The following is a 12,315-nucleotide window of genomic DNA, read 5'->3' as shown; positions in this document are numbered from 1 at the left end:
TGACAGTCAAGTCATCGTGAGCAGCGTCTTCTCCACTGTATCATAACGTTAAGCCAGAAGTCCATGCCTTCCTCAGTGCCTTTAGGCAGCAGCAGCCTTTGGGGTGGCCACAGCTACGATCTGCATGGTGTTCCAGTTCAGTGCCGGCGGCTACAGCCGCATCAGCGTCAGGATCAGTTGTAAGAAGGACACGCGATCAGGGATGGCCACTAACGACTCGGAAGACTTTCGCTTGATGACATTATTTCCTCATGAACTGTAAAAATAATTGTCATATTAAAGATACTGGTACTACTAATAGTAATGATATAGTCTTCTATAACAAAAAATGATAAAGATTGTTACTATCCAAAGTTAGGATAAGATGTTTGCTAAAGAATCATTATTACAAGAGAGAAACTTTATTGAAGTTTTAAACTAATTAGAAAAACTGGATTAATAATAATTGTTAACTTACCTTCAGTCCAGAAGGCTGGTGTTTGAGCAAGATGACTTCCAGCGTCCTCGTCAACAAGGTTAAGCAATGTGGTTTTCATCATACTTTTGGTGCTAGATAGATACGAACGGTAACCTTGTCGTCGTGTTCGACTTGGCGTGAATGTTGAAGGAGAAAGGCTTGTGGTTGAGGCGGATACATGGTTTTTCACAGAAACTTTTCGACATTCTCCGTACTGTCAAGAGCGTTGCTCAAGTCAAACTCAAATTCCTCAAAGAAAGTGGAGAGCTCAGTGACGTCAATATCTGTTATCTCTTGCTATTACTGTAGAGTAATTCTTCCCTAGTATATATAGTAACTTATCCTTGTGTTCCTTGAGGATGTTGTCCATGTACTTGTGGAGTCGGAAAATGCGGGATCACGTGGCAGTCTCGAAGTGCTCCATCACTCCTGGAGGCATGTTGAACTTGGTGAGGATCAGACTGCGCTCCTCAAGATGCGGTAGAGCCTGGTTGGCAGAGCGCCGTAATATGCAACATTGGTGCTGTAAGTGGAAGACTCAATGATATCACCCAGGACGTCAATGCCATGGTCGCTGTCGATGTCAGTGTGGCTGCCATCGGCGTTGATGATGTAGCCATGAGCAATTGCAGCATCACGATCTGGCTTTTCATTCCTTCTTGTTACGAATATGGGCCACACCATCTACATCCTCAAACGCCTTGTTATCGGGACGAATGAAACTCTCTCCAGGTTATTTGTAAGAAGTGAAGAGGAGCAAAACCCGTTCCTGATGGGGTGGTCCCAGCACAAATGGGTCTACAGGAGGTGCGTTGAAAAGTGCTCAGCATCGTATCTGCCGTCAGCTGGTGGTGAGCTCCAGAAGAAGAGTTCTCTCAGGTCAATCTTATCTCCGTGCCACCAGAAGGGGAAGTCCATATGCCAGTGAACGTGGTGAGAGTTGAGGCCAATGTCCTCACTGGCAGCCATGTCAGCTGTTCTTCTTGGTGCCAGTGAATTCCCATCTTTAAAGTTGTCTGGTGTGTTTGTCATTCAGCTGCATAAGCCTATCGATAACTTCAGAATTTGAAACAAATGAGGGTGACCATATAGAGGTGGCAACACCACATCATGTGTTAGGTCAGAATGGGTCACAGCTACAGAGAGCTATAAACAAACTCTCTCCTTCATTCATATAAAGCTCACGAAGTAAGCAGCATTGCTCGAAGGCTTCAAAGTCTGTACAGTGCAGCAATACATCGACGAGCATGAGGGCTTCTCACGCGACGCTCGTTAAAGAGGGAGAACGAGTGATGCTGCCTGAGCAAGTGGTGATGCTCGAGCTCATCCATCAGGTGGTTTACGGTCAAAGCAATTATCGCTGCAGGATCAACATGCTTCCTGGGGTTCCAGGTTTCCAGCTGCTTCTTTACATATGAAGGTTGATGGGACAAGTTGGTAACCTTGTAGAGGAGGAAGATTTGCTATTAACGTACTTGTTGCTTAGGGGGCTACGTCTGTGCTTCAGTGAGACGACAGTAGCCACCAGGAGCACTGGCTACTACCACCGCCCACTGCATGTTGACTGGACTGTTGGTGTTGCTAGAACGGTCTCCACCAATTTATAATAATACGAGGAGTGAGTATTCTGGGGTAACTACAATGTTGCCAAAGGAAAATGTAGGCATGATTTGAGAACTTTTTAAGACGTAATAGTTGGAACGGTTTTTTCTAATGCACAATGAAAATCGTTAAATAACATATATACAGTAGCTTTAAACTAGATAATATTAACTGCTGATAAAGTCTTTGTTAGTGGCCAGAGGTGACAGGTAAAGTTAATTAAAGGTTAAATTGATATCTATATATATATATATATATATATATATATATATATATATATATATATATATATATATATATATATATATATATATATATATATATATTTGGCCGACGGACGGTTCACCGACGGACATTTGCATCGAACGGAGATCGAGCCGACGGATATTTGATTTGAACGGACATCGAGCCGACGGACTTTCTGCTGAACGGACCTCTGTCTTGTAAATTACTAGTTAATTGACATTGGGGAAAATAATGCTGATTGTTCCGAATAAAGCTGATTATTTGACGACTACTGAGATATTAAACACAGAGACTTGAAGAATTTTTAAAGCAAATTATTACTTACCACTAGCTTTTATCCTTTCTGAAATGTGCAAAATACATTACAAACGAAGAAAGAAAATAACTAAAAAGGCTATATGTCCATTCGGTTAAATATGTCCGTTTCCACATTTGTCCGTATATATATATATATATATATATATATATATATATATATATATATATATATATATATATATATATATATATATATATATATATATATATATATATATATATATATATATATATATATATTTATATATATATATATACACACAATAATAATAATATATATATATATATATATATATATATATATGTATATATATATATACTGCGCTCGTATAATTATAATCTTGTCATGAGTCTAATCTATATATTAATTTATGTGACATTTATATATTATTGCTTTTTATAAAAAGATTTTATAAATGTAATTTAATTTATTTGTCCTGTTCTTCATATCATGCGTTAAACTGTCCTCGTATATTGCGGTAAATTGCCCGTATATCATGTTGTAACTGGGTACCGTCTCTAATATGGAACTGTCCTCGTATATCGCGGTAAACTGCCTCGTATATCATGTTAAAACCGTCTCTATATATCGCGTTAACCGTCTTCGTATATCGTGTTAAACCGCCTCGTATATTGCGTAACTGTCTCGTATATCATGTTAAACCGTCCTCGTATATCATGTTAAACTGTCCTCGTATATCATGTTAAACTGTCCTCGTATATCGCGTAAACTGCCTCGTATATCATGTTAAACTGCCTCGTATATCGTGTAACCGTCTCGTATATCAGGTTAAACGTCTCGTATATCATGTTAAACTGTCCTCGTATCATGGTAAACTGTCCTCGTATATCATGGTAAACTGTCCTCGTATATCATGTTAAACTGCTCATATCATGGTGTAAACTGTCCTCGTATATCATGGAACTGTCCTCGTATATCATGGTAAGCTGCCCTCGTATATCATGTTAAACTGTCCTCGTATATCAGGGTAAACTGCCCTGTATATCATGTTAAACTGCTCGTATATCATGGTAAACTGTCTCGTATATCGCGTTAAACTGTCCTCGTATATCATGGTAAACTGCCCTCGCGATCATGTTAAACTGTCCTCATATCGCGGTAAACTGCCTCGGCGTATCATGTCAAACCGTTCTGCGTATATCATGGTAAACTGTCCTCGTATATCATGTTAAACTGTCCTCGTATATCATGGTAAACTGTCCTCGTATATCATGTTAAACTGTCCTCGTATATCGTGTTAAACTGTCCTCGTATATCATGTGCGTCTCGTATATCATGTTAAACTGTCCTCGTATATCATGTTTAACTGTCCTCGTATATCATGGTAAACTCCATATCAGGTTAACCGTCTCATATCATGTTAAACGTCCTCGATATCATGGTAAACTGTCCTCGTATATCATGTTAAACTGTCCTCGTATATCATGGTAAACTGTCTCGTATATCATGTTAAACTGTCCCTGTATATCGTGGTAAACTGTTCGCATATCATGTTAAACTGCCCTCGTATATCATGGTTAAACTGTCCTCGTATATCATGTTAAACTGCCCTCGTATATCATGTTAAACTGTCCTCATATCATGGTAAACCGTTCGTATATCATGTTAAACTGTCCTCGTAATCATGGTAACGTTCGTATATCGTGTTAACCGCCCTCGTATATCGTGGTAAACTGTCCGTATATCATGTTAAACCGCCTCGTATATCATGTTAAACTGTCCTCGATATCATGGTAAGCGCCCTCGTATATCATGTTAAACTGCCTCGTATATCATGGTAAACGTCCTCGTATATCATTTTAAACTGTCCTCGTATACATGGTAAACTGTCCTAATATCAGAAACTGTTCTCGTATATCATGAAACTGTCCTCATATACGTAAGTGTCTCGATATCATGTTAAACGTCTCATATCATGGTAAATCCGTATATCATGGTAAACTGTCCTCGTATATCATGTTAACTGTCCTCGTATATCGTGGTAAACTGTCCTCGTATATCATGTTAAACTGTCCTCGCATATCATGTTAAACTGTCCTCATATATCATGTAAGTGTCCTCGTATATCATGTTAAACTGTCTTGCATATCATGAATCAACCGTATATCATGTTAAACTGTCCTCGTATATCATGGTTAAACTGTCCTCGTATATCATGTTAAACTGTCCTCGTATATCTGGGTTAAACTGTCTCGTATATCATGTTAAACTGTCCTCGTCATTGCGAAACTGTCCTCGTATATCATGGTAAACGTCCTCGTATATCATGGTAAACTGTCCTCGTAATCATGTTAAACTGCCCGTATATCATGTTAAACTGTCCTCGTATATCATGTTAAACTGTCCTCGTATATCGTTAAACTGTCCTCGTATATCGTTAAACTGTCCTCGTATATCATGTTAACCGTCCTCGTATATCATGTTGTATTGAACTGTCCTCATATCATGTTAAACTGTCCGTATATATCATTGAACTGTCCTCGTATATCATGTTAAACTGTCCTCGTATATCATGTTAAACTGTCCTCGTATATCATGGTAACCGTCTCGTATATCATGTTAAACTGTCTCGTGAACGATATCGTGTTAAACTGTCCTCGTATATCATGTTAAACTGCCTCGTATATCATGGTAAACTGCCTCGTATATGTTAAACTGCTCGTATATCATGGTAAACTGTCCTCGTATATCGTTAAACGCCTCGTATTCGGTAAACGTCCTCGTATATCGCGGTAAACTGTCCTCGATATCATGTTAAACTGTCTCGTATATCATGTTAAACTGTCCTCGTATATCATGTTAAACTGCCCCATATCATGGGTAACCGTCCTCGTATATGTTCGGTATATCGTGTTAAACTGTCTCGTATTCGTTAAACTGCCTCATATATCATGTAAAAGTGTCCTCATATATCAAGTTAAACTGCCCTCGTTTATCGTGTTAACTGTCCTCATGTTTCTGGTAAACTGTCCTCATATTTTGGGTAAACTATTCACACTTGTTAAACTGCCTCACATTAGCAAGTTTTCATTTCGACTTATGGAAATTATTCTATATATTGTTTTTTCGCTGGGTATAATTGAGCTGGTATAATTGAGCTGGTATAACTGAACTGGTATAACTGAACACTAAAACTTAATGATTTATATGTTTATTGTTTGTCTGTTCATAGTAAAAGTTTGTTATCCTGTCTACAGTTGAGAGCTGCTTGTGGGTGCTTGTTACCAGGACACCAAATTAATGCATTATGATTAGGTGTGGACAAAGGTATGAGAGAGATAAGATTCCATAAAAATATGTTAATCATATACAACTTAGGAAGATAAACTAACATTTGATACTCCCCTAGTACTTCACCTCAGCCAGAGAACAAACCTCTGATTGGTAAACATCTCCAGCATCTATCACGCTGTAATGCTGTAACTGAATCTCTTGCGCTCTCATATACGCAGCTACAGACTCGCTGAAGGGTCTTTCCGGGTTTGCTTCAACCATTTCATGATGTACCATTTCATTATATAGAACTAGTAGGAAACCTGCCTGGCGGCTCTCATATTTGCTAGTTAGGTAGGACGCCACTTCCGGGAGAGGCTCCACATTGTCTCACTGTTCAGTCCCAAACTTTTTCCATCAATTGGTCATTAACGGTATATGTAAGTTCCAATGTTTTTCACTACAACGGCAATATATTTTTAGCATTAAACTGTTATTATTTGTTGTCTAACAACATATAACATCATCATCATCACTACATATAACATCATCCATCATCACTACATATAACATCATCCATCATCACTACATATAACACCATCCATCATCACTAAATATAACACCACCCATCATCACTACATATAACAACATCCATCATCCCTACATATAACACCATCCATCATGACTACATATAACACCATCCATCATCACTACATATAACACCATCCATCATCACTACAGATCGTGAAAGTTTCTGATCACCACATATAACACCATCCATCATCACTACAGATCGGTAAAGTAGTTTCTGATCACTACATATAACACCACCCATCATACATAACATCATCCATCATCAAACACATATAACACCATCCATCATCACAACATATACACCATCCATCATCACTACATATAACACCATCCATCATCACCTACATATAGCACCACCCATCATCACTACATATAACAACATCCATCATCACTACATATAACGTCATCCATCATCACTACATATAACACCATCCATCATCACTACATATAACACCCATCATCACCATATAACACCATCCATCATCACTTCAATTCACCCATCATCACTACATATAACACCACCACATCACACACTAGCATATAACACCATCCATCATCACTACATATAACACCACCATCATCACTACATATAACACCACCCATCATCACCACGCCATAACACACACCCCATCATCACTACAGATCGGTAAAGTAGTTCCTGGGTTCTCGTGCGGACACACAGACAGACTTCTTTTGCTTTATATATATAAATAAACATACTGGTACATTTCTTTTGAGGATTGGGTGATGCCTAAATATAATATAACGTCTGGATGGGCGCAATGTTTACATACAAACACATTTTGTGATTTGTTCACAGTGTATCACCACGAGCCCATGTAAAGATGAGGATAAACACACCACATTAGACAGGTCATCCTGCGTATACATGTATAAGAAGTATTTTGGAAACTCTACACGGTTGCCATGATCCAACAAATTATCATTATTGTGATGGGCAGAATGATCTCAGTAACAAAAAAAGCCTGCATAAGATTTTTATTATCATTTCAGAATCCTCATTAGTAAAAACAGGTGCTCATTCATCATGAACGATGAGTAATCTCGACGACTTGCATACTGAGATTTATAAACAAGACTCGGAGGTCAGGTATGCGACGATCGAAGGGAAGCCCATTGGACGTTTATCAGGGTACTTTCACTCCGATTGCACCCAGTAACCGTGAGGTGCTGCTGATCGTTGACAGTCAGGTCTGTCGTGAGCAGCGTCTTCTCCACTGGTAATTATAACGTAAACCAGAAGTGCATTCTTCCTCAGTGCCTTTAGGCAGCAGCAGCCTGTTGGGTTGGCCACAGCTACGATCTGCATGGTGTTCCAGTTCAGTGCTGCGGCAGCTACGTCATCAGCGTCGTGGATCAGTTGTGAAAGGACACGCGATCAGGGATGGTCACTGACGACTCAGAAGATTTCTTTGATGACATTTATTTCATGAACTGAAAAATAAATGTCTATCATTAATACTAAAGTGGTGATATTAGCAGTAATGGATTTGGTTAATAAGTAAGTGTTGCGAGACTATTTGCATAGAAATTTGAACTTGAGAGTAGTTTAACAGAATTTAACACAAATATGAAATATTATGAAAATAAATGTGGGATCACCTTCAGTCAAAGGTGTCTAATAAGATGGCTAGCGGAAGTCATCAACGTCGAGGAAAATGGTGTTCATGCATCAGAGGGCAATGTAGACTCTAACTGTGGGTGACTTTGTCGTCGTGTTCATTTCTTTGGTGAAATGTTGAAGGAGGTTAGGTCAGCGGGATACATGGGTCTGGACAGAAACTTCGACATTCCGTAATTGTCAAGACAAGCGTTCTGTCAAACCTAAATTCCCCAAAGAAGTGAGATTGGTACCAACATCAGCGCCCTACATTACTGTAGAGTAATTCTTCCCTAGCAGGTGATAAACTCATCTGTGTTCCTTGATGATGCTAATCCATGTAATTTGTGAGCTGGAAAATGCGGGACCGCCGCGTGGCAGTCTCTGGAAGTGCTCCATCACCCTGGAGGCATGTTGAACTTGTGGCAGGATCAGACTGCGCTCCAAGTACGGTGAGTCCTAAGGTGTAGAGCGCCGTAATATGCGCATTGGTGCGTAAGTGGAAGACTCAATGATATCACCCAGAGTCGTCAATGCCATGGTTAAGGTTTGATGTCAGTGGCTGCCATCGGCGTGTTGATGATGTAGCGCTGTATGAGCAATGCACTCCATGGATTCGGCTTTCTACTCTTCATGTCACGAATATGGCCACACATCTACATCCTCAAACCTCCCCGTATTTGGACGAATGGGAACTCTCCTCCATATTTAAAGAAGTATATAGAGCAAACCTGTCTCTGATGGATTGTCGCCAGTACAATGAGCTCAAGGAGGCAGAAGCTGGAAAGGCGCTCAGCATCGTATCTGCTGTCAGCTGGTGGTGAGCCCAGAAGAGAGTTCTCTTTGCGGTCGATCTGTTCCAAAGTACCGTGAAGGGAAGTCCATATGCCAGTGACGTGGTGAGAGTTGAGGCCGATGTCCTCACCGAAGTAGCCACGCTGCTCAGCGTTTTCTTGGTGCCAGTGAATTCCATCTTAAAGCTGCCTTGGTGTGTTTAAAAACATCTTTAGCGGCATAGTTTTGTCTATAACTTCCGAATTTTTGTAAACAATGAGGGGTGACCTCATATAGGTGGCAACACCACATCATGTGTTAGGTCAGAATGGGTCACAGCTACATAGAGAGTATAAACAAACTCTCCTTCATTCATATGTTCACGGAAGTAAGTGGCATTACCTCGAAGGGCTTCGCAAAGTCTGTACAGGCAATACATCGACGAGTATGAGATTTCACGCTGACGCTCGTTAAAGAGGGAGAACCAGTGACGCTGCTCGAGCAAACGGTGATGCTCCAAAGCTCATCCATCAGGTGGTTTACGGCTGCGCCACCATCGCTGCAGGATCAATATGCTCTGGGTTCCAGGTTTCAGCGTTTTTAAGATGGCTGATGGGATGTGGCTGTAACCTTGTAGAGGAGACGGTTAACGCTCTGCTGCTTGGCTACGTCTCCAAAGCTCAGCGATTACAGTGGCCACCAGAGCGTTGTTGCTGAACCACCGTCCACTGCATGTTGACTGCTGGTGCTGCTGTGGTGAACGGTCTCTTTTATCTCATCTTATATACACCGACTGGCTCATTTATCTAACTTTTTGTTATGATAACGCGGACTTTGTAAGTAAACACTTTGCCCACGGAGTGTTTTATCACCTGGTTCTTCGTCTGTTCATCTGCTTGTTATCAAATAGTCGAGGAGCAGCGTCAACTTTTTAATCCAAGTAAAGGCATCCTTATAAGACAGATCTAGAGCGATATGAATATGCATCGGCTCTTATTATTTAATAGATTAGTTATGCAATTTAGTTTAAGTTGCCTTCTTCTTCCTCTCTTATCATCGTCTTAACTTAAATTTCTCATCACTTCTTAGCCAATTATGGTCCAAGTTCTTTTTGTTAAATACACATTTTCATTGTTTTTTTTATCTATGGCCATCCTGTTCTAACCCTTGACGACTGTCCATCATTTAATTCTTCCATTTTCTTCTTTCTTCAAGTGGTTTCATTTTCCTTCCTTAGTGACCTTATTATCAGTTTTCGTCTAATTTTAATATTTGCAGATAAATTCATAAACACATAATGTAATGATTTGTTTATAAACAAGATCTTGCCACTTTATAAACTTAATTTAATAACTTAAACTTACCACTTAATAATTTCTGCTTCACTTACCAAGCTCAACTTGTACCTCAAGTGACGTCACATTCTTTGAAGATTCCTTTACAACAACAATAACAACACAGATGGAGATTCTCACTATTCACTGCATTATCATAGATGTGTCATTTTGTTTTCTGTGTTATCTCAAGCTATAGGTGTTAGGCTATAGGCTCCAGCCACCTTAGAAGGGTATACACAATGTCACTTAGGAGGACTATATAAGGATCCCAATTCCTCCACCATAACCTTATCGTTTATTACTTACTTCATACAAATAGGTCACTAAAATTAAAGTTCTTAAACACACACACACACACACACACACACGTATCGTGCTGGCCTGCCAATGTTCAGGCAATGTTCGTGGCTGAAGTTAATCATCTGACCATGTTCATTTCAATAGAAATCAACTAAATGTCTTAATACTTACTGCTTCTTAAGCGAGGTGAAAACAACGCAAAATCAATTGTCAGTTGTCGTGAAGATAACTCCGTGAAGGATAAACTAAATGCATAACGGGAATTGTCTTTGTACTACTGTCTTTATTGTTTGCTTCTATTATTATTTTCTTTATTTTATAATTTACTCATTGTCTTTTAATTAGATCCTATATATAAAAATCAGTTTCAGTATTTGTTCTTGTTTTAATAAATACTTCTTATCTTCGCTGAATAAGAAAGTATTAAAATTTTACATTGGGGCGACAATAATTGTTGAAATTTATTGATACATTTTTTATTATTTGCTGACATGTGTTGGAACAGTTTTTATTTTATTTGTCATATATGTGATTAAGGCTGCATTAATTGTCTGATTAACTATTTCCCATTGAAATGTCAATTATGCAAACAAAATGTTTTCAATCAACTCAATGGTGAAGATTTGGACAATTCACATGTAGGTTAGCACACCCAGGAGACTGGTGGTCAGGGATGCGACGCCCGAAGGGTAAACCTATAGGACGTTTGTCAGGTATCTCCGTGACGTAGTAACTGTGGGTATCATGATCGTTGACAGCTGTTGGTTCGAGCAGCGTCTTCCACTGGTAATTATATAATGTTGAACCAGAAGTCCATGCCTTCGTCAGCGCCTTTTAGGCAGCAGCCCATGAGGGTGACCACAGCCACGATCTTCATGGTGTTCCAGGTTCAGTGCCGAGGCCAGCCGCACTGAAGCGTCGTGATCAGTTAGAAGACACGCGATCAGGATGGTCACTGACGACTGAGAAGATTCTCGCTTGATGACATTATTTCATGAACTGTAAAATAATTGCTGTACAAGATATTACCACTATTAGTACTATATGCCTCTATAACAAAATGATAAAGTACATTTTCGCTACTATTTGTAAAATAGAATAAGATGTTTGCTGAATATCATAACAGAGAAACTTTAATTGATTATAATAAAATATAGTTTAATAATTGTTAACTTACCATCAGTCCAGAAGGTGTCGAGTAAGAGATTTCCTTAACGTCCCTCATCAAGGCTCACAGCAATGTGGTTTTTAATTACACTTATTACAGGTAGATACGAATGGTGACTTTGTCGTCGTGTTTCTGGCATTGGCGCTGAATGTTAGCTGAGCAGCACTGTGGTTGAGGTGATTAAAGTGGCCCTTGACAGGAAACTTCTTCTCGACATTCTCCGTACTGTCAAGAGCAAGGTTCACAAACTCAAAATTCCTCAAAGAAGGTGGAGAGCCCAGGACGTCAATATCTGTTATCTCTACATTACTGTAGAGTAATTCTTCCTAGTATAAGGAGGAGGTAATCTATCCTGTGTTCTCTTGGAGGATGCTGGGTCCATGTACTCAGGAGCGAAAAATGATCACGTAAGTAGTCTTGAAGGCTCCATCACTCCTGGAGTATATGTTGAACTTGTGGTGAGGATCAGACTGCGCTCCCCAAGATGCGGTATTTTGCGTAGAGAGTCGTAATATGCAACATTGGTGCTGTAAGTTTGAAGACTCAATGATATCACCCAGACGTCAATGCCAGCGGTCGTTGTCGATGTCAAAATGCCGCATCGGCGTTGACGATGTAGCCATGAGCAATGGGTACTGGCTGATCGGAATTTATCTTCATATC

The 12,315-nt window shown here is 39.6% G+C and overlaps 1 pseudogene; it reads right to left on the bottom strand.

Annotated features, from left to right (window-relative positions):
• Nucleotides 1-535: 535 nt before the first annotated feature.
• Nucleotides 536-11,709, bottom strand: LOC121870145 (annotated as a pseudogene).
• Between the last annotated feature and the right edge of the window lie 606 nt (nt 11,710-12,315).

This window comes from Homarus americanus, unplaced genomic scaffold (assembly GCF_018991925.1).
Source record: "Homarus americanus isolate GMGI-L3 unplaced genomic scaffold, GMGI_Hamer_2.0 scaffold52517, whole genome shotgun sequence".
Taxonomy (NCBI): Eukaryota; Metazoa; Arthropoda; class Malacostraca; order Decapoda; family Nephropidae; genus Homarus; species Homarus americanus.
The sequence above is the reverse complement of the archived record's forward strand: the minus strand, read 5'-3'. Positions and strand labels throughout refer to the sequence as shown.